This window comes from Schistocerca gregaria, chromosome 2, assembly GCF_023897955.1.
Source record: "Schistocerca gregaria isolate iqSchGreg1 chromosome 2, iqSchGreg1.2, whole genome shotgun sequence".
Classification (NCBI taxonomy): Eukaryota; Metazoa; Arthropoda; class Insecta; order Orthoptera; family Acrididae; genus Schistocerca; species Schistocerca gregaria.
The window spans coordinates 257,713,021-257,733,413 of NC_064921.1; the positions used below are offsets into that span (position 1 = coordinate 257,713,021).

At 42.8% G+C, this 20,393-nt stretch overlaps 1 protein-coding gene across 5 annotated transcripts in view; it reads left to right on the forward strand.

The window, feature by feature from the left end:
• LOC126336813 (long-chain-fatty-acid--CoA ligase 4) overlaps nt 1–20,393 on the forward strand; it is a 249,793-nt gene that overhangs the window by 148,340 nt on the left and 81,060 nt on the right. For 2 of the 5 annotated variants that reach the window (XM_050000868.1, XM_050000870.1), the window contains exon 1: nt 8,196–8,309. The exons of the other annotated variants lie outside the window; for them this stretch is intronic. The gene's annotated coding sequence lies outside the window, so the exon portion shown is untranslated. Of the gene's footprint in view, nt 1–8,195; nt 8,310–20,393 lie in introns of those variants that run through there. 5 annotated transcript variants of the gene reach the window in all.

Genomic DNA, 20,393 nt, shown 5'->3' on the forward strand with positions numbered 1-20,393 from the left:
TTTCTCAAAGACGTACTTTGGCAGTTTTTTTAGCTATGTAGTAATGTCGATGAATAAGGTGGCGAAAATGATTACCTACCCGAGCTCGTTCGACAAGGGGAGTCAACCTTTACGCAACCGCATCCATTGCCAACACGGCTTTTCCGAACATTGTCTGAGTTTGGCTCATTCCCTCCATCATAGGAAGTCTTTTAAGAGTGAATATCATTTCTGCATTATATTAGCTGTATTCCATGGACGCCATGAATGCTCTTTGGGACGTGGATACAAGTCAAAGATGTATTTTTAATTTAATGTCACTACGATGAAAGGCTTAACATTACGAAAGTCTATTGTGTCACACTGCTGAATGTAATTATAATATAACCTAAATATCGAATTAAAGAGTTTCTCTGAAGGTACTCAGTGGAGTACGTGTTATCAAACAGAAGATTCTTTGATTCTCTCTTAAACTCCACCACATTATCTACATGACATTTAATACACTCTGGCAAGTTATGTAATAGGAAGGTAGGAAGACTGGGTTTAACGTCCTGTCGACATCGAGGTCATTAGAGACGGAGCTCAAGCTCGGATTGTGGAGGGAAAACGACCGTGAGCTTTCAGAACTAACCATGCCGACATTTGTCGGGAGCGATTTCGAGAAATCAGAGGTTTGAACTTATGGAGATTGGCCAGAACAATCTATATGGAAAATAAAAACACAGTATTCTATGGTTCCTAGGAAGTGTCCACTAGCAGATTTAAAATTTTTCTTGCGATGGACAAGTAACAAACTCAGCGTAACAAATACAATCGTGTATGTTCCTTAGCTGACCTTCCCTCCGAGGCAAGGTGGTAACTGTGTAAGTTTGGCTAAGCGTTCCTCCGCTGCTTTTCTACCTCCAGCCCCCTGTTATCCTTCGGCGCTCCCGTTATTTTTAGATTCGTGACTTAAAACTGACAAGGGGGGAAGTTGTTATCCTCATTTTTTTTACGAATTCATTCAGCCCCATTCCTGCGAGTTCCTCGTTGTCTGAAGCTAACATTGAAATGGGTAATTATTTCTGTACATTACGATCATAGAAACTTACAGTGAAACCTTCAGAAGATAATTCTTTCGCTTTACTGGCGTCCAGCTCTGTAACGTTACAGAAATTACATTATCCGTCGGGCTCTTCCTAAATATACTTATTTATGATCGAGATTGAATATAAATAACCTCAGAATTAATCAAGGAGGGAGGTGAGAGCATACACTTAAGAGGTATATAAATTGATCCAGCTGGTATGGGAGAAGGATACACTGACAGAAGAGTGGAAATTGGCTATAATATGCCCAATATACAAGAAGGGAAGCAAAATGGAATGTGGTAACTAAGGAGGTTGGTGTGGTTGGTTGGTTGGTTGGTTTGGGGAAGGAGACCAGACAGCGAGGTCATCGGTCTCATCGGATTAGGGTGGGACGGGGAAGGAAGTCGGCCGTGCCCTTTGAAAGGAACCATCCCGGCATTTGCCTAGAGCGATTTAGGGAAATCACGGAAAACCTGAATCAGGATAGCTGGACGCGGGATTGAACCGTCGTCCTCCCGAATGCGAGTCCAGTGTTAACTACGGAGGAATCAGCTTGTTGAATGCAACGTATAAGGTAATGTCCATCATTATCCTCAGAAAATTGCAACCGATCGACAACAGATCAGATTGTCACACTAAGAAAATTGTTTGAAAAACACTGGGGATATGATACAGATATCTACATCGTGCATATGACAGCATCCACAGGAATAGCCTGTACAATGTAGTGCGTGACCTAAGAATCCCCGAGAAGCTAGTGAGAATGAATGGTGCAAGCTTATATGAAAGGGTCAAAGGCAGCAGTACGTTTCCGAGGAGACACATCAGAAACATTCGAGATTGAGACAGGCCTCAGACAAGGCGATGCTCTCTCAAGTTGTTCTGGTCAATGTCATCTTAGAGAAAGTAATAAAAGAGTGTATGCAACAGGAGTGGGCTGGAGTACAGATGGACCGTAAATTCAATTGTCTCGCGTATGCAGATGACATAGTACTGCTAAGTGAATCAAAGCCTGAGTTGAAAGGAATGTACCAGAAAATGGACAATCATGCACAGAAGGTGAATTGAGACAAAACAGAGTTCGTGCAATTCGGAAGAAGATAAGAGCAGGAAGGATATCTTGAGACAGATGGCAAGATGTTCAAGAGAGTACACCAGTTCAGATACTTGGAATCTTGGTTTACCATGGACAACAACATACAAATGGACATCAAGGAAAGAATAGCAGTGGGAATGAAATGCATGCATTCCCTCAGAGAGACGCTCGGCTCTAAATCGACTGAGTAAACACTAAGATGAAAATCTACAACACAGTGATATGCCTAGCAGTAATGTACGGTTCAGAAACATGGAGCATGACTATGCGAGAAAAGGAAAAACTATCAGTATTTGAAAGAAGAGTAATGAAGATATGGGGATCAGTTTTGGATAACGGAGAATGGAGGAGGAGGAAAAACGAGGAAATCTACCTTCTGATGCGGCAACTAACTATCCAACAGAAGATAAAGAGCAAAAGAATACAATGGGTGGGCCATGTAGCCCGTATGCCAGACGGAAGACAGGCGAAGATGGCACTAGAGGGGGAAACCAAACACCAAACGCTCCATTGGACGACCAAGGCAGCGCTGGATGGACGACCTGGCGAAGGACCTAGCAGCCCTGGGGGTTGAAGACACCTGGAGGACCCGGCACAAAACAGGAAGGAATGGAGGCAGTTTGTGGAAGAAGCGCGTGGTCTGCAGGGCCTGTGATGGCTGGATATGTATCTATCATGATCGAGATTTCGATATCGTGCCATTCTCAAGTACTAGCTGCAACGTAAATTGCTACAAAATGAATTCAATTTTAGAAACACATTCTGTTCTCAAAAATTGTAATAAAAGCCCTTTTTTAACGTTATACCACTTTCTACCTCACTATGAAATGCATCAATGGATATTTATCGTTAGAGGACCTCGTAATCATTTCAACAATATTTATATACTTCAGTCATATCCACAATAAAAAGAATTCCTCGTCACTAAAAACGAGCATCGTGGCAAACCACGGTTTAAACGTGCATGCATTGAGTGTATTACAGAGTGTAGGACATGTATTGGTTAGAAATGTTTGTAGGGTGTTAGGAGTTAACGTTCAGTTGAGTGCATGCTTGAAACACATGGCCTGACAATAATCTCATTTTAGTCAAGTACTATGTCCTTTAATATCATTGACACTGAACCCCGTTTTATTACGCTCAAGCAAACATGTTTTGACACTACCTTGATATCATCGTAAAACGAATGGTGTACATCGACGTATTTCGCAGTTAGGAAGAAATTTAAAGAAGAAAAAGTTGGCATTATAACAGTTTTTGAAATAGAATGTATCCTTAAAACTGGTTTTGTAGCAATTTTTTGTTGCAGCTATTCCATCATTCCGGCAGAACAGCGGAATCTGCAATCGAAATATATACGTTTAATAAGTCGAGGCAGAAAATTTTATGCCTACCGGAGATGGAGCATTAATTGTGGATACAAGTTCGAATCCATAGTGATTTGACAGAATTTTCAAAAGGAGAATTTTTATTACCTTCTGGAAACTTTCAAAGCATATCTCGTTTATGTTTGTAAGAACAGTATTTTTAGCACCGCTCCTTGTGAAACCTAATGTAAACTTCCGTGAATCCGAACATTTCACAACCTAAGAAGTGGAAGGTAGGATTAGTCTTTCAAAGGCCGGCCTCTTAGGCAGAAAGTCGTGTGTATAATTACAGGAGGAAGTGTGAAAATCGGTTGAAACGCATTCCCGCTACACGCATTTCATAGGGAAGATGGAATACATGTGAGGGTATACTGGTGATCCGCCAATTCCAACATTCTATGCCTTTGAGAGCAGCGGACGCGATCACGTGGTAGCACATGCGGAGCCTACCACACTCGGGCCTATGGCTTTTGTTGGTGGGTCTCCGCTAATGGGTGGCCCGCCGCAGTGTAGCAGCAGGCGCCCGTGTTTACAAACACTGCTGCGGGCTGCACCGTGCCGTCGCTACAGAGGCTGCAGCGCTCTGCTAGCTCCTTAGAGGCTCTTTCTCGTCCCCTGGCCGCTCATTGAAGGAGAATGCTCACGCACGTTATCATGCACCACATCAATCTTACTTACATTCTGAGCTTCATATCGACCTAAGTACATGGCAAATTTCTTTTTGAAAAATGATCTGTAGCGTTCTTCCACAAAATCGTGATAAGTGCTGCGTTAAAGGGCTATTATAGGAAATGAAGTGCCATCAGCTTACGACTTAACTTACCAATAACTTTATTCCTCCCATCAACGGTTGACAGGTGTTCATGTGCAAGTGTTGGTACTTCAACAGTGTACCATTCTGAAAACCGGAGAACAGCATACTTTCGTTTGAGTGTAAGGGTTGTTAACACCCTCTCTCATGCATTTCACATAGTATAAATGTACACAGATCAGTCACCAGAACCCAAAATTTGAAAGGGGTTGGCACTATCACACAACTGAATATATACAAAGAAAATCTTAGTTTCAAATTGTTATTAATACACACATCAAAAAAAGTTTTGCATCACCCCGGTTCCCGAAACTCCTGAAGATAGACGTTGACTTTGGATGTTTTATCACAGACACAGTCCCTTTGACTGTTCAGAGATGTCACTAAACTCGCCCAAAGATATAAACAAGCATGCATGAGCAACGCCTGCTAGACGAAGGGGGGTCCGACAACCGATCAGTTCCAGTCATTCCACCAGGAAGGAGGTACACGGCTCGTGTTGTCTGTAGTTCAACTATGCCTAGACGGTCAATACCGCGGTTCGTTCGCGTCCGCATTGTTACTTTGTGCCAGGAAGGGCTCTCAACTAGGGAAGTGCCCAGGCGTCTCCGAGTGAACCAAAGCGATGTTGATCGGACGTGGTGGAGATACAGAGAGACAGGAACTGTCGATAACATGCCTCGCTCAGGCCGCTCAAGGGCTACTACTGCAGTGGATGACCGCTGCTTACGGATTATGGCTCGGAGGAACCCTGACAGCAACGCCACCATGTTGAATAGTGCTTTTCGTGCAGTCACAGGACGTCGTGTTAAGACTCAGATGCGTAACTTTACTCCCGACGTCCATGGCGAGATCCATCTTTGCAACCACGACACTATGCAGCGCGGTACAGATGGGCCCAACAACATGCCGAATGGACCGCTCAGGACTTCACCGATGAGCGTCGCATGTGCCTTCAACAAGACAATCGTCCGATACGTGTTTGGAGCCAACCCCGTCAAGCTGAGCAACGCCTTGTACACACTGTCCAGCGAGTGTAGCATGGTGGAGGTTCCCTGCTGTTTTGGGGTGGCATTATGTGGGGCCGACGTACGCCGCTGGGGGTCATGGTAGGTGCCATAACGGTTGTACGATACGTGAATGCCATCCTCCAACCAATAGTGCAACCATGTCGGCAACATATTGGCGAAGCATTAGTCTTCCTGGACGACAATTCGCGCCCCCATAGTGCACATCTTGTGAATGACTTCCTTCAAGATGACATCGCTCGACTAGAGTGGCCAACATGTTCTCCAGACGTGCACCCTATCGATCATGCCTGGGATAGATTGAAAAGGGCTCTTCGTGGACGACGTGACCCACCAACCACTCTGAGGTATCTACGCCGCATCGCCGTTGAGGAGTGGGACAATATGGACCAACAGTGGCCTGATGAACGTGTCGATAGTGTGCCACGACGAACATAGGCATGCATCAATGCAAGAGGACGTGCTACTGGGTATTAGAGTTACCGGTGTGTACAGCAATCTGGACCACCACCTGTGACGGCCTCGCTGTATGGTGGGACAACATGCAAAGTGTGGTTTCCATTAGCAATAAAAAGGGGGGAAATGATGTTTATATCTATTCCAATTGTCTGTACAGGCTCCGGAATTGTCGGAATCGTGGTGATGTAAAAATTTTACAGTTTCGTGGAGATAGAAATTCACTACTAATTTTTTTTTGTCAGATTATATTTCATGCAGATTTACTTTTTGGCACACATGGTTTCTGTTATTTACGATTTTTGCAAATGTTTGCAGGGAATCGAAATTATGTAGCCCAGTCAGATTGTGCGACTTTTCAGTGTGTTCCACGTCTACGCTATCTTCGTTTACAATTCTGTTTAATACCCACTATTCGGAGGAAAGACTAAGAAGCTATAGTTTGTGCTCAGTTTCACATTTAACACGAATGCGCGAAAAACAGTTTCCTTCCGAAGCATGATACTGCTACACTGCTTACTCATTGGCAGGCATAGGCACATAACTTAGTACTTTTTTATGTAAGTTTTAATACTACTGCGCCGCAATAGAACATACTTGCATGTTTATATTGCACTTATCGGTGAATGCAAGAGAAAGAGTCACGTCGAAGGCCGCCAAAGTTGTGGCATTCCTGAATATTGAAGTGCACGACACAAGCACCAACCGACCGACCAATAATTAGACGTGTGTAGGCGTTTTGGCCGACCGCCGGACGAACTTTCCTTGTCGGGGTGTCTGGCGGGTAGGACCACACGCACCCAACCCATCACCACCCCTCCCAACAACTCGTGCCGTGTGTAGCGCTGTAGTAAAAACCGTTCGACAAAAGTTCGTCTTTTGTCAGTGCGTACGGGATTGAATGCCGTTCTAATATACGTGACAAGGTGTGAAGCGGACGAAACTTCAAGGACAGAGTTGCTGAACAAATTTAAACACTGCAGATGTTTGTGGGATACATAGTATGAGGGTAGCAAATATAGATACAAAAAATACTCATTTGTAACGAATCAATAACTGTTTCGTGTGGCATACAGAACAAAAGTCCGTCGACCTCTATTCTGCTTTTAGATTTTATTCCCGGTAAGTATCGGAAATTAAATTAGAAATTAAAATATTGACCTTCAGCGGACGTTAATTCATAAAATACTCGCTACATTGTTATTAAAGAAAGAAAAGTCCAACCTATATTTAAGTCCTCAGTTATGAAGAACAGTGTGGGATTTCTTTTCCAGTTCTAACAGTTGCTAAATGCTTCAGTTCGTATGTGTGTGTTGTATTTATTAGGTGATGTGCGCCATCATCATGTGTAATCTTTGTTCTTCGAATTTGAGTTTTTTAAACGTACCGTCATCTATTTTGCTAAATTAATAACTTTTACATGAATGTTTTTTGTCTTATTTAGTTTGCAAAAGCAAGCTGTATTTATTCAGTCAACTTTTAAATCGCGTTGCAGAATTCAGGTATCTTTTTAGTAATTATGGGGATACAACATTATTGACTTTTAACTTCTACCATTGGCTACAAATCTTACTGTAGCTAACTACCTCTTCTCGTAGCTTACGGACTCTGCGACGACTACCCTTTCTCCTTAAGTATGGTTTGATCACGATCAGCAGCTCCGAAATGCACGATTGATTCATTCTTAGACAGCAATGAAAAATCATCGGCTCCCGGTTACAGAACGTGGATGAATTTATTTCCTTGCATTAGTCATTTCTTTCCCTATTGCTTTTTCTCTGCTTTTTGGCCCTTGTTACCTCTAAATTATTCAAAGCAAACCCCCGTTTTCCGTTCTGTTAAATAGAGCGGGATCTCGTAGAACAAACGCAATCAACTTGCAATAAATCACAAGAGGGAGGCGGTGTAATCGTAGGACGTGTGTAGGCTGCCGCAATATTGGTCGGTCGGTTGGCCGATAAATTGGGGCCTGTGCAGGGGCTTTTATTTCTATTCATTTGCGCAATACAGGTCTGAAGCAGCAATACTGCAGGGTGTTCTTTGGCGGCAATTGGCTAACTCACGTGTACATGCGCAGTTAAGGTCATAAAGTATCAGCGATGTACCCCACGAGAGCTGAGGAGTGTACAGCGTATCTCAGAGCCTGCTCGTGGAGGTCGCCCACTATTAGATGCCCTGTGATAAACAGCGAGACTGGGCAGTGCCGCAGACCTATCTGAGAAAGCGCCCTTTGGCACCAATTACGATAGACTGAGGAGTCGGCAGGACGCAAGCAATCACACAGGTTGCGCGAGGTGGTGGGGGCGCGTGGAGGCCCACCATTGGCTGAGACGGTGCCGGTACACGTGACCCCGCGGCCGGGATAGAGAGCGCCGGGCAGGCCGCGTGGTCGCTCAGTCGAACGCGCACACGCTTGCGCGCAAAGTCGTTTGTGTCGCCGTCGCCGCTCACCCGATAAGCGCTACTCACGCCGTGCCTTGCCTCCGCGTAGTTGCTAAGGTAATTTCATCACCTAATAGTGAGAGGGGCTGTTTGGCGGTTGTCGCAGTGTAGCTTTCCTGCTGGTTTCTGTTTGGTGGACCCACTTCCCTGAACGCTTTGAGTCCTGGGAAGGGGGCTGGTTGCTTTTCGAGAAGTATCTGTCAACAAATCGCGACGATTTATAGACTTGCAAGCGTATAACTGTAAACAAGACTTGCTGAATGCTTGCTTACGAAAGTACATTTGAATGGTGTCTTTTGCCTTAATGCAAGCGTATATAAGGCTTGTTTGACGTTATTTTCTCTATGACCCACTATTACCTCTGCGTAAGGTTTGTAATTGGACGGTTTTTTCCTCTTATAATTGTTTAATATTTTTGAGACTTGAGTGTGCTGCCAATCCCAATTGTGAATCTAGTGAATGACACCAGGCATCATGACAAATTTTTTTTTCGGATAAGAGCAATATTTGATAAGAGTCGCCTCTCCGTGTTGGCCAGTGACGTGAAAAACTTGCAGACTGTAGCGTGACATCAGTGACAACTTCAAATTGGCTGAGGTACAGGTTAGTGTCACCGCAACCAGTTTTTTTTGTGAATTCGTTGACTTCGGCAACTAGCAATAAAACTTTGGATATATGTACCAAAACGTCGAGAGCGGTAAATATCACTCGCCAAGGCGGACGATCGTATCGAATATTCCTTTTGACCCTACCCGTTCATCAAATCTACAAGTTAGTAATTGAAAGGGCAGTGGACTTTTGAACACTCGTCCCGTCTAGCGTTCCTGTATATGTCCCTTTTACACGCACACTATATTCGTCGTTAACTGGAAAAAATATTTTATTATACGTTGTCTTTTTTTTCCAGACAGTGTGGGATTAATCCTGTATGTAGCCTGGAATCTAAGCAGGTAATCAGTGGAAGGATTAAGAACAGTTTTTTAGCATCGTGAAATCATCTTTCTGTGCTTCCTACTAAACAATCGCAAAATTTTTCCAGTTGCCAGTATTACAGCGTATTCAGAGGGCATCGCAGAAAGCGTTTCTCCCGCAATACGCGATAACAGTGAAGTCTCATCTTCAGCGTGAAAATATCCCTCTTGCGTCGGTAGCTGTATGCTGCTTAATGCATCTGTTTGCCGTTAAAATGAGAAGTAGCATAGTCTCTTGGGTAGCTCCTAGACTCGTCTCTGGAGAAATATTGTCTACAGATGCAATGTATCAATATGTAGGCAGCTGAGTTGCAGAGCAGAAACTTAAACGACGTGGAAGTTATCTTGGCTCAAACGTCACTCTTTCGGCAGAAATCCACGGACAAGGTTAGCCCTCACGAGCTGACTAAGGCAGTGGCCTCCCATTATAGATTTTCCTGTTTAGAAATAAGCCAATCTAGTCTGTTATTAGGCGACCATCCTCAACATTAAAACTGAGGCCGCTGAGAGTAGAAATCGGGCACTTTACAAATCTGCCGATTTTAGGTTATAGGAAATGGACACAAATGCCAGCGTTGTTACTTCGGAAAGCCCGAAAACCATGAGGTGAAATGGTTCAACTGACAGTATTAACGCAAGAGCCCAAAGGTCCATTCGTTGATATATATTTCGTGTGGAAAATTTGCCTGTAAGAAAAATTTATTGTAGCATACTTTACACAAATGCAGGAACTGCGAGTTACTTCATGTGAACAGTAACTATATTCGTTACGACCTGATTGTAAACAAGTCGTTTCGGCGTTTGCTGCAGGTTCCATCGTCCTCGTAAAGAGTTTAAGCTCCGTGGCGCACAGCTTGATGGACTCTAGAAAGTTTACTGAAACAGGTTTCAAAGTTATTCTCAGCGGGAAAGCTTGCACAAATGTGGGACGTAGTACGCAAATTGCTTTAGGCAGCAGCAAGCGTTAGTGGCATATGTCAACAGTCAATGAATACTCACTGAAGTGTTTTATGAGTATGAGAAGGAAGACTGGTGTTTAACGCAGATTAGACGTTAAAATAATTCTCGGGGTGAATCTGCCTCTGCGAAGGAACTATCAAAGAATATTTGGTTTTTGTAATTCAGATTGATATGTATACTTACGCCTCAGGTTACTGCTTTCAATACCCATCTTCTCCCAGGTGAAGGTGGGAAAAACAAATATCTCGTTATGTATAAATTACATATCGACTATTATCTAAGGCTATGTAGACAGAATTGAGTAGTTGGCCAATCTTGTCTTTTCCGGCTAACGCGCTAATACGATTCAGCTCTAAGAATCCACTCCAGTGGTAGGCAACCTGGTCCGTACCGTTACAGCTTTCATAGTGGGTGGCAAACGTCGGTTATTAAATTTTCATTTTTCATGAAATTTTCACTGCTTTAATTTGCAGCATCTCTTTATACATTTTATAAAGTTACGTCCATAATTTATAAATCACCAGCACTGTGGAACCAGTGGGAGGTTAGAAAATTTTACTAACTGATCTAAAAGTGGCTGGTAAGTAAAAAAGGTTGACTACCTCTGGTGTAGGCAGTAGCTGCTTGAGCCGATAGATATTTTCGTTGACACTTAACGACGTTGGTCACTGGTTAAGGCTCCGAACTCGATTTCGTGTGCTCCAACTACATCAGATGTATGCGTTACTTTCCGTGTCACACGTCATATATTGACCTTTTTGATGTCTTACGGTGTCTGAGCAGGAGTAGCGTCTTTACTGTGCTGGGCACATACCAACCCTTTTCCTCGCTATGCTCTAGTCATCGGAACATGCCCTGCATATTCTTTTATCAATGCTCTTGTCAATATCTTCAATTTATTTCCTGTGAAGGCGCCACCGCCTTTGGTCACTCTATTGCCTCGTTAGTTGATAAACGGAATAATAAAAGTCCAGGAGCGGACTGCGAAACGGAATGGGGGCGGGGCGGCTGTCATGACCCCAAACACTTCAGCAGAAGCGTCTGTTTTTATAGTTTCCAGTTTCTAACTTTAGGAGGATGAAGTGCCTCGAAAATGAAATTATAGAACATCAGGCTACGATTAACACAATCTATTGCTTGAGGGGCCCTCAACATGTTCACAGCCTGTCAACAAATCCGACAAGTTCGGTGAGTCCACAGGTAGAAATGACAAATACAGGAAGCTGAGTGAGGGAAGACAGGAAGAGACCCACTATAAACAAAAAAGACAAACTTCGCAAGCGGGAAGTGTCTGAAAAACAGCGTTCCCCTCAAAATTTCTTCCATGAGCGCTAGTCACATGTTACGCAGAACTTTAAAATTTGGAAGGTAGATGACTTACTACCGAATGTAAAACCGTGAGCACGGGTCGTCCCGTGCTGAGGTAAAATCAGTCATTGAAATAGAGGGGAGAAGTGCATACGTTATCTGCACATTTTAGTCTAATGGTAAGCGTAACATACTAGTTTTAGTATTGTGAAGAGGAAAGTGGAACGATCAGTTGACAACTCATGTCCAGAAATAATTTAGGAGCGTGTATTGTACATACAGTAAAATTACAGGGAAAAACTCCATTCAGTGCATAACTTAATTGCATCTTCGTGTTTTGCAGAGTTTTCGCTGCGTTGTGTACGGTTATTCTGATGTAGCTACACGTTTAGCACAGTCAAATTCACTGGTTTTCACTCAAACGCTCATTTCTTCACACGTAATGCATGTCTACACTGGCCCTATCAAATATTAAACGAGAATGCTTTAGTATCTTGGAGTTAGTCAACGTTACAATTAGTTGATTTGTAGTGGTAAACATTTTCACAGCGGTTTTGTTTGGTTGGAACCTGGGCAATATGAGTATAGAGCAAGTGTATCAGCCTCTTCTGCGTTGCTTTGTTTCCCACGGAGGTCTTCAGAATACATTCCAGATTGCATAATCATTTCGCCCTGGGTTCAGTAACATGTCAAATCACTGATTAATGCCTTCTTACATATGTCAATCCGCTTGTCTCAATCTTTAACAGAAGTGAACAGGCACTTCTTTCAGTCCTGTTCGCCTTCTTACATTACTTGCAATTTGTCCTGTAAGAACGCACATTATTCTTAGTTGCAAACTCATTCATGTAATTAACAGCTTCCAGTAATACATTTTCAGTTAAAGTTGAAGCATTTTTCCTGCATCTGAAATCTTGGAACATCAATAAGCAAACAATTGTCATGGCCAGTGTTAGTAATCTAAAACGTGCACAATTTCTGTGAATCAGAATTGGTTTCTTACCTCAAGTAGGAGCTATTTAACCAAAACTAGTTTCCGCTAGTGATTCGTGTGCTCTAAACCTTTAAACTTTGCATATTTTGTTTTCGTGTATTCTGAACTTCTAATTTCCTTGACTTAGTCATTTTCAACACTACATAACTGCTAGACGCCGTTGTCAATTTCTACTTAGATTTTGCAGGTCAGCTACATAAAAGTAAGACGTTTGACCGTCTGAAAGCTGAGAATTACTCTAGGTAACTAGCGATAAAACTTATGTCCTAGGCTAAGGTTGTTTTGCTGGCAAACTATTAAACGTTGAAAGTCGACACTGGACCAGGGCTGTACTCTTAACATAAAACCGTGAAAATGTGACTGTCATTTCGGAAATTCAGCTGTCGTGGTTTCGGTCGTATATTTGAAGAATAGCTAATAAAGGTGACGCTATAAACGCAGTTGCTTTTTAGCAAACACCTTCACGCGACGATGCTGGAAAACAGATATTACATGTCATGAAAGTTAATTCCATTGTTTACTTTCAGAGCTAAGCTCGAACACCACCATATACTGGTGCTGGTGTCTGAATTTGAAGAGCACTATCGCCGAATGGATGTCGATCTAGCGCTTATTTGAAACTTCTATTTGAACGAACGAGTAAAGACAGTGACTCCGAATTTGATTCGGTTTGTCTAGAATACTGGTCTTTGAAGCAACTCTAGACTACAAATTAAACTGTAAACATGAGACTTGTCGGAGGAAAAGGGGCAGCTGAAAGCTGTGGTTTTTGTGGGAGCAAAGCTGCCGTGCTGCGGTTTGCACCAGTCTTGTAAACCCGCAGTGTTCGAAGACAGACGGGAAAAGTCATCGGTGTTTCATTAAAAGGTAAACGGATGGAATTTAGTTCATTCAGCTTTCAGCCCTCTGACAAAATTGCCGCTAGCAGCTTATGAGCTCTTCACAAATTTGTTTTGGAACATGCATTAACCCACTCGGCTTCCTTGCACCAGCCGTTCTTTATGTAAACCTGTGAAGGTATTGCACAAATGCGGGTATGAGTTTCATATATTTGATTCTAAAGGAGTTTCAGGAGAACTGCCATAAAACTAAGTAAATTTGGCATAAACTTTTCTCGAGCCTCTTGATATCCCCGTTTGATGAATGACACTTCGACCTTAGTCTTCAATCAACAATATGGTGAAGTTCGTAGAGTAACAAGTGACAAATGCGCGAAGAGATAATCTTTCAAAGCCATGCGCAGCGCAGACTTCTTTGAACTTTAGCGCACATCTGAGGACAGAACAATCCCGTGATAAGATCCAACAAAACTGATGGCAGTAAACGTAAGCTGTTGCATAAATTATTACCGCACTAGTCGTAAACTTGAAGCCGACATCGTAAGTACTGTTATCGTTTGTCGTTGTAACCTGCTGCGCAAAACTAGCTAAATTTATTTATAGAGGAATGCCAACGAATTTTCCATCTTAGTGACTGAAGTATATGGTAAGGTTTTAAGCTCGCTGAAGAAAAATTCGTATTCCAGATTCCCGGAGGTCCTGGAATCTCGGCGATATGCGAATGTTCCTCGTGCCAGAAACGAATGAAACTTGACAGATTAAATCACTGTGTCGGACTGGGACTCATACGTGGAACATTGATTTCCGTGGGCGGTAATATTGAGTGAGCTAGTACCTGAAGACTAGGATTGCCAGATTAAATTACCCAACATTGCCTGGCGAAAAGATTTGCCGAGCTGAGGATGAACAGTTATACACTTAATCAACATTAAAAATTACATATGATTGCTAGTTACGGCTTTGAGGTTTTTCACCTTTAGTTTTTTGTAAGTCTTTGGATGATGCGAAATTCAGATTAAAACTAATGTAAAATATTTCTATCATAGCCACGCTAAATTTTTCTTACGTCAGTCCAGAAATAATTCATGTAACTGAAGACTCTTTGCTCCATGGGTGTGCCACACTCCTTTTGATAATTTTAATTCAAATAGATTAGACAGGCATATCGTGAAGTCAAAAAGCAAAAGCGTTAGGCGACACTGACGTTGAACTGATTAACCGGTGCTCAGTAGCGCGGGCGGCGGCAGCCGAACGCAGAAAGAGGCAGCGCACCAATGTTTCTTGACTTGGTTTCGCAAATCAATAAGTTAATGGTATGAATGGAGTTCTGAAAATACTGAACAGTTCGATGAACCAAACACCTGGCAACCCAGCTCAACACACCGTTGTACAGCTTCAGTTCTATTGATCTGCTAGAATTTAATTTGCCAGGAGATAAGGGGCAACTATATCCCCGATAAGGATAGAAGCAGAAACAGCAAATTAAAATTTGTGCTCCAGCTTCTATCCTTAACCAAGATAATTGACTCACGTATTCAGGAAAACGTAATTCCATCAGATAAGTAGCTCGCTTACGCCTGAGGTACAGGCAGGATTTCTCCATAACTTACAAAGCTGCGGAATATTCCAGTGTCAGACGCATACTGACGATTTAAAAAGGGGAAAGTGGGCCGAAGGCGTGAATTTGTTTTAGGGAGGGCGTTGAACTGGGGTAGTTTGCACTGGTGTGGTAGCAACAATGCAACAGTGTTGTGGAGATAGCCACCTCTGCCTAGTAAGCGAGAAACTGGGATTCGTCCCGGGCGTGGCACAGATTTTAAATTCATTGCTTCATCTTCTATCCTTATCGAAGCTCGAGTTCTGTCAGTATCTCTTCCTGCTGCGGTGATCCGAACTGCGCGCAGATCGAAACTTTCCCCTGCTCTTGAAGCAGTAAACAGCGTGCGCGGTCGCTTTTCGAAGTGTCAACTGCGCGTGTTCAGTTTTTGATTAAAATGCGCGCAGAGGAATTTTCAGACAGCCTGTTAAACTAGACCAGACGTAGGTTCTACTTGACAGAATACTCATACCCATAATGAGGCTCTAGACATGTTTAGACATGGAAACAATTTTCATTCTTTATAAGGGACGCTTTTAAAAAAATTCTGGCAACATCTAACTGTACTGTGGGCGTAAATTTCAAAATAAGTGACGGTTGAGACGTAAAATTCACATTGTCGCAAGCCTTTACTATTCCAGTTAACTTTCTAGTACGTAACTTCAATTAGGCAACAAAATAAAACGGGATCTAGTATTATTTGAAACATGAATTGTAAATAGCTCATAAACGTGGAAGCATAATTGATTTTAGTTGAAAAGCACAGGATATTAGTCGTTTGTGATATTTTATATTTTAAATAATTTACTACAAACCACTTTTTGATAATGGCGGCAAAATAGACCTTCTGGGCTGATCTTTGTTTACTACAAACATGTAAACAACAAATAGTCCATTAGAGGCAACTGCTTTACATATTAAAGATCACTCGCGTAATTTAATAAAATAGACTAACTTCAGAGTGTAAAACGGAAAGCTATCAGTGGATTCATTGATATGACTAGTTAAACAAAATATGGCTTGAAGAATCGCTTAAGCAAATACGCGATTTACATGCTACTCCCCTCTATTGTCCCGAAATTTTTCTTCCAGTAACCATCAGCTTACGGCCTCTTTAACTTGTCATACGCTCTACTTTAAAGTCCCTTTCTAAATCTGTCACGTAAGAGTAGGAGACTGCACATTCGAAGAAAGTGACTAAGTGCTACCAATAGTTCGGTGCAAACATTACCAATGCAAATAGCATTCGCGCGCAGTCGAACTGTTTATAACACAGCTCATAGTGCGTAGTAGACTTGCTTCCTCTATCTGATCTGATCTCGTGTAATTGGGCAAACAAACCTTTTCCTGCGCGATCGGTACTTACCCATCCTGCTTACCACTCCTGGAACAGTTTGAGAGAAAAGCTTTAGCGGCGACGTAAGATTTTTTTCCATTGTGGAATGGGTGGTTTCCACTGAAAGTGAGCAATGTATATTGCGCCTCCGTTGAATCAAACGGTTTTTCCGCATGTGCGCATTTCAAAACTTCGGCACCAAGAATAAATGAATAGCAATGTATCGAGCCGATGGCTGTCTCCTCATAAAGTTAAAAACATAAAAACGTAGTAAAGATATTTTCCAGTTTAATGGAAATACTGTTGCCATGGTCGCTAAGATGGAAATGAGATGCGATCAACATGTACGTGTTTCAGGGAATTGGCGTCAGAGTTAACCTTGGCTAAAACCTGCTCTCCAAACTCCTTACGTAACGCTAGGTCTGGGAATTTTTGTAGAAACTGCAATTTATAAAGGCTTAAGTTTAATTCATGCAGGTCTGTTGCTTTGCTCCATTTGAAGCACTGGTGCATGTTGCCAAACGGATTAGGCAACACGAGTGGAATAGTCTGGGATAGGCATCGTCAGAATCCAGTCCAGGGAGCTCTTGGGCAAGGCTGAGGCGTTTCCTCGAAATAATGGATTAATGTTCTAATCACATGATCCCAGTGTGGCGTGGCGCAGTTAGCACTAAAGACGAGTACCAGAGAAATAATTACATAGCTGTAACGACGTATTATCAAAAGCGTCAACAGCAAACTACTGTTCTTGCAATTATTTCTATTTCTGGGCAGCAGCTTTGACACTGTCCCTTTTTTCCGGCTGTTGGTTGCCGTACAATATATTAGTTTTCTACGTGCTATCTGATATTAAGCGGGTGCGTTCAAAAGTAATGCGTCCGAATACTCAGCTTTTTAAATATAAATTAATATTCCATCTCTTCATTTTTGTAGACATTTGTCAAGTCACCCTGGCGACAAACGCATTGTTCCCAACGAGACCAGGTGATTGATACCGTCACTGTAGAAAGTTTTATGGAGCCGCAACCTCAGCTCTGCTTTCACCGCTGCGTCACTATCAAAGTGAAGTCCTCGAAGGTTTTGTCTTAGAAAGAGATGAAAATCAGACCGGACCAAGTCGGGACTGTATGGAAGATAACAGATAGCAGTCAACATAAGACGTGGCATTGTTGCAGACGTCCGTGTGTGGTCTGGCGGTGTCGTGCTGAAAGTACGGGTGCTCCGTGTTGATAAAATCTTCAAATTCTAAATTCATTATAGCACCCTGTTTCTCACGGACACAGTTACACACCGCCACTTTACACGCCAAAATTGAGTCCTCTTGCGTCAGAGAGCTTGCAAATATGTAGATGTGAAAATAAATATAGAATGTTAACGTTTTTATTTAAAAGGTGTTTACATAAATCCGGAGGCTTTAAACACGTCCTCGTATATAATGGTCACTGGACTCTACTGGACGAGGGCAAGCAGTGATTTGACACTGGAATCCTTCGTAAGGAAGGCATTCAGATTAAGACGTTTTCTACTTTCCTTAAATTGTTTCGGGCAATTACTGCGTGAAAAGAAACGACAGATTTCAATCACAGCATCTCCTAATATGAGATGGAGCTCTCATCGACGGGGTATGAAACCAAAATCATTGTAACTTTTAACTCTAAGAACTGCCTAGTTTTGTTTAGAGCTGCAAAACAATATTCTTAGGCGTGTACAGTCTTTTCGTAAGAAGTTTGACGTTTCGCTAAAATATAGGCTGTAAGTGATATAATTGAAGAGTTTTCCGAAAGTTTGTTACATTGTCAGCTCCTGAACATCAGCACGATGTTTAGCTCTGCGACAGTGTGTAGAGCAGTATGTTCCATGCACAGTTCGTGGCTCTTCGGAATTAGGGCCGGCTTCTGTAACTCTTCCCCTTGGTTATTGTCTTTGGGCTTCGGAAACATCGTCTAGTTGTTCCCAGGAGAAAATCATCTGAATTAATCAGCAGCGAGTTGCATTGTACCAAGTCGAAAGTCAGTGAAGGTATTAAATTTGCGAAGAACTAAGAGCATATTGCTTCCCATTGTTCAAACGGCAGCAGGCAGCCAGAGGCGAATAGGTAAGAAAGTTAGTTACGGAAACGGAACTTGATACGGCTACCGTTGCCAGTTAATGGGTTCAAATTATTCAGATGCCAAAGTGGGTAGTTTGGCTTGGGTATGGCTGTACGTCCACGTCAGTGTTGCTCGCAGCATGTATGTAGGCCACGGTGGGTGTGTTGTGTAGCAGTCTGGCTGGGGTCACGATCCACAACACACGACTGCGCTCTCCGGCAAGTTCGCAGACTCGCAGCCGAGGCGTTCTCGCTGTTAGATGTGGCTGCTGGTGACAGGACAATGTTAGCTATACCTTCATCAAAATAACAAAGCGGTTGAGTCTGGCGTGGGAGTAGTCCATGATGTCGGTTCGCTTTTGTTTGCGCGCAGAATGTGCCGGCAGCGGCGGCAGGAGCAGCTGGCAGGTTCTCTTGAATGCCTTCATACCCTTCCCATCAGCGTGCAGTATTGTTTCCTTAGCTCGGTGGTAATAGTTAAATCACTTTTCTCTGCATTTTGGCAAGTAGTTTAAGATAGTGTCGTGTAAAATCACACCCCGCGGAATCAACGAAAACGAATTGGTCGTTAACTACCGAAAGTGATGACAAATTAGCAGACAAGACGAAGTTAATTCTGATAAGTTTTTATGGTAGTTGTCCTATAAGGAAGTAGCTCGGAATAACCTATTCTGATCAGGCTGTAGTATGATTTGAGCCTGGTAATGGCAGTTAACAAAAGTTGCTAGATAACAAACTTCAGGTCCTTCTATCTTTCCGAAGAAATCTTAAGCCGGGACTATTCCCGGCCGTTTATTATTAATCACACGAAGTGCACAATAACGTAGCAAAGTGATATAGCTAAATACATTGGTGAGTGTTGCGCAGACGAGCGTACCATCGCCCAACTAGTAGACAAACCTTCAAAAATATAACCCTCATCTTGCCCCGGCAATCAGATGTCAATTCATTGTTTAAAGAAACCGAGAACATGTAATGAGTATTGACTGTTAACCATTTGTCATGAAATGTCGACGCTTTAATCATTTGCCGCAAAACTAAAGATCCACATTCAAATCGTCACAGTAAGAGGAAAATGTCAAGCTTAATGTTGATACATCAAATTTTCGATTCGTATGTCGTGGTAAAAAGGTACGACCTTACATAGTAAACTTAGGTTGCATTCCCGTCTTTCGTTAAACCCCGTCACTCTAGAGGATGGTGAGTTTTGAAATATACCCGAAAAGCCCCACGACAATGAAAAGGAGCCGAGGTACTGGCGGAATTAAAGCTATGAGGACGGGTCGTGAGTCGTGCTTGGGTAGCTCAGTCGGTAGAGCACTTGGCCACGAAAGGCAAAGGTACCGAGTTCGAGTCTCGGTCCGGTACACAGTTTCAATCTGCGAAGTAGTTTGTCAGCACACACTCCGCTGCAGACTGAAAATTTCATTCTGTCCCACAGAGGAATCACCGAAGTGAAGACTAAGTACAATGAATGCTTCTGCCATAAATCTGGCTGTACGTCTAAGCAAGCACGTGAGTGCGTGTCCAAAAGTTAAATAATTGAATAGCTGCAGATCGGCATTCTACGAACACCCCTACAGTTCTGACTGGACGGTAAACCTTCATCTCTCTTCCTTGCTAAAGTTCTGATCTGTGATATAATGCGCGTACTACAGTGACAGTGAGCCGAAAACTTAAACAAACGAGACCGTGGACGAGGGAGGGAGGGAGGTGAAACACAGCTCCACATCGCTCTAGCACGGCTGCCTGACACACCATAGGGATTTCTGCTCCTGCAAAAGCAGAGCTGTTCCACGGTGGCAGTTCTCGCCTACCTTTCTTGGGCTAATGAATCTTAATCGGACCCCGTGATGGACCTAGAGAAGCATCTTGACTCGCTTCAAAATACGAAAAAAATGGGCGCCGAACGACACAAAGCGGAGTAGCCAAGGAATTCGAGAATGGCTACAGCAGTTGCTTGCTATAGTTTGCACCTACAGTATCTCGAGGCATGTAGCGATGCGTTTCTTCCACGCTAATTACGTGAAATGGGCCAGTAAAAGTT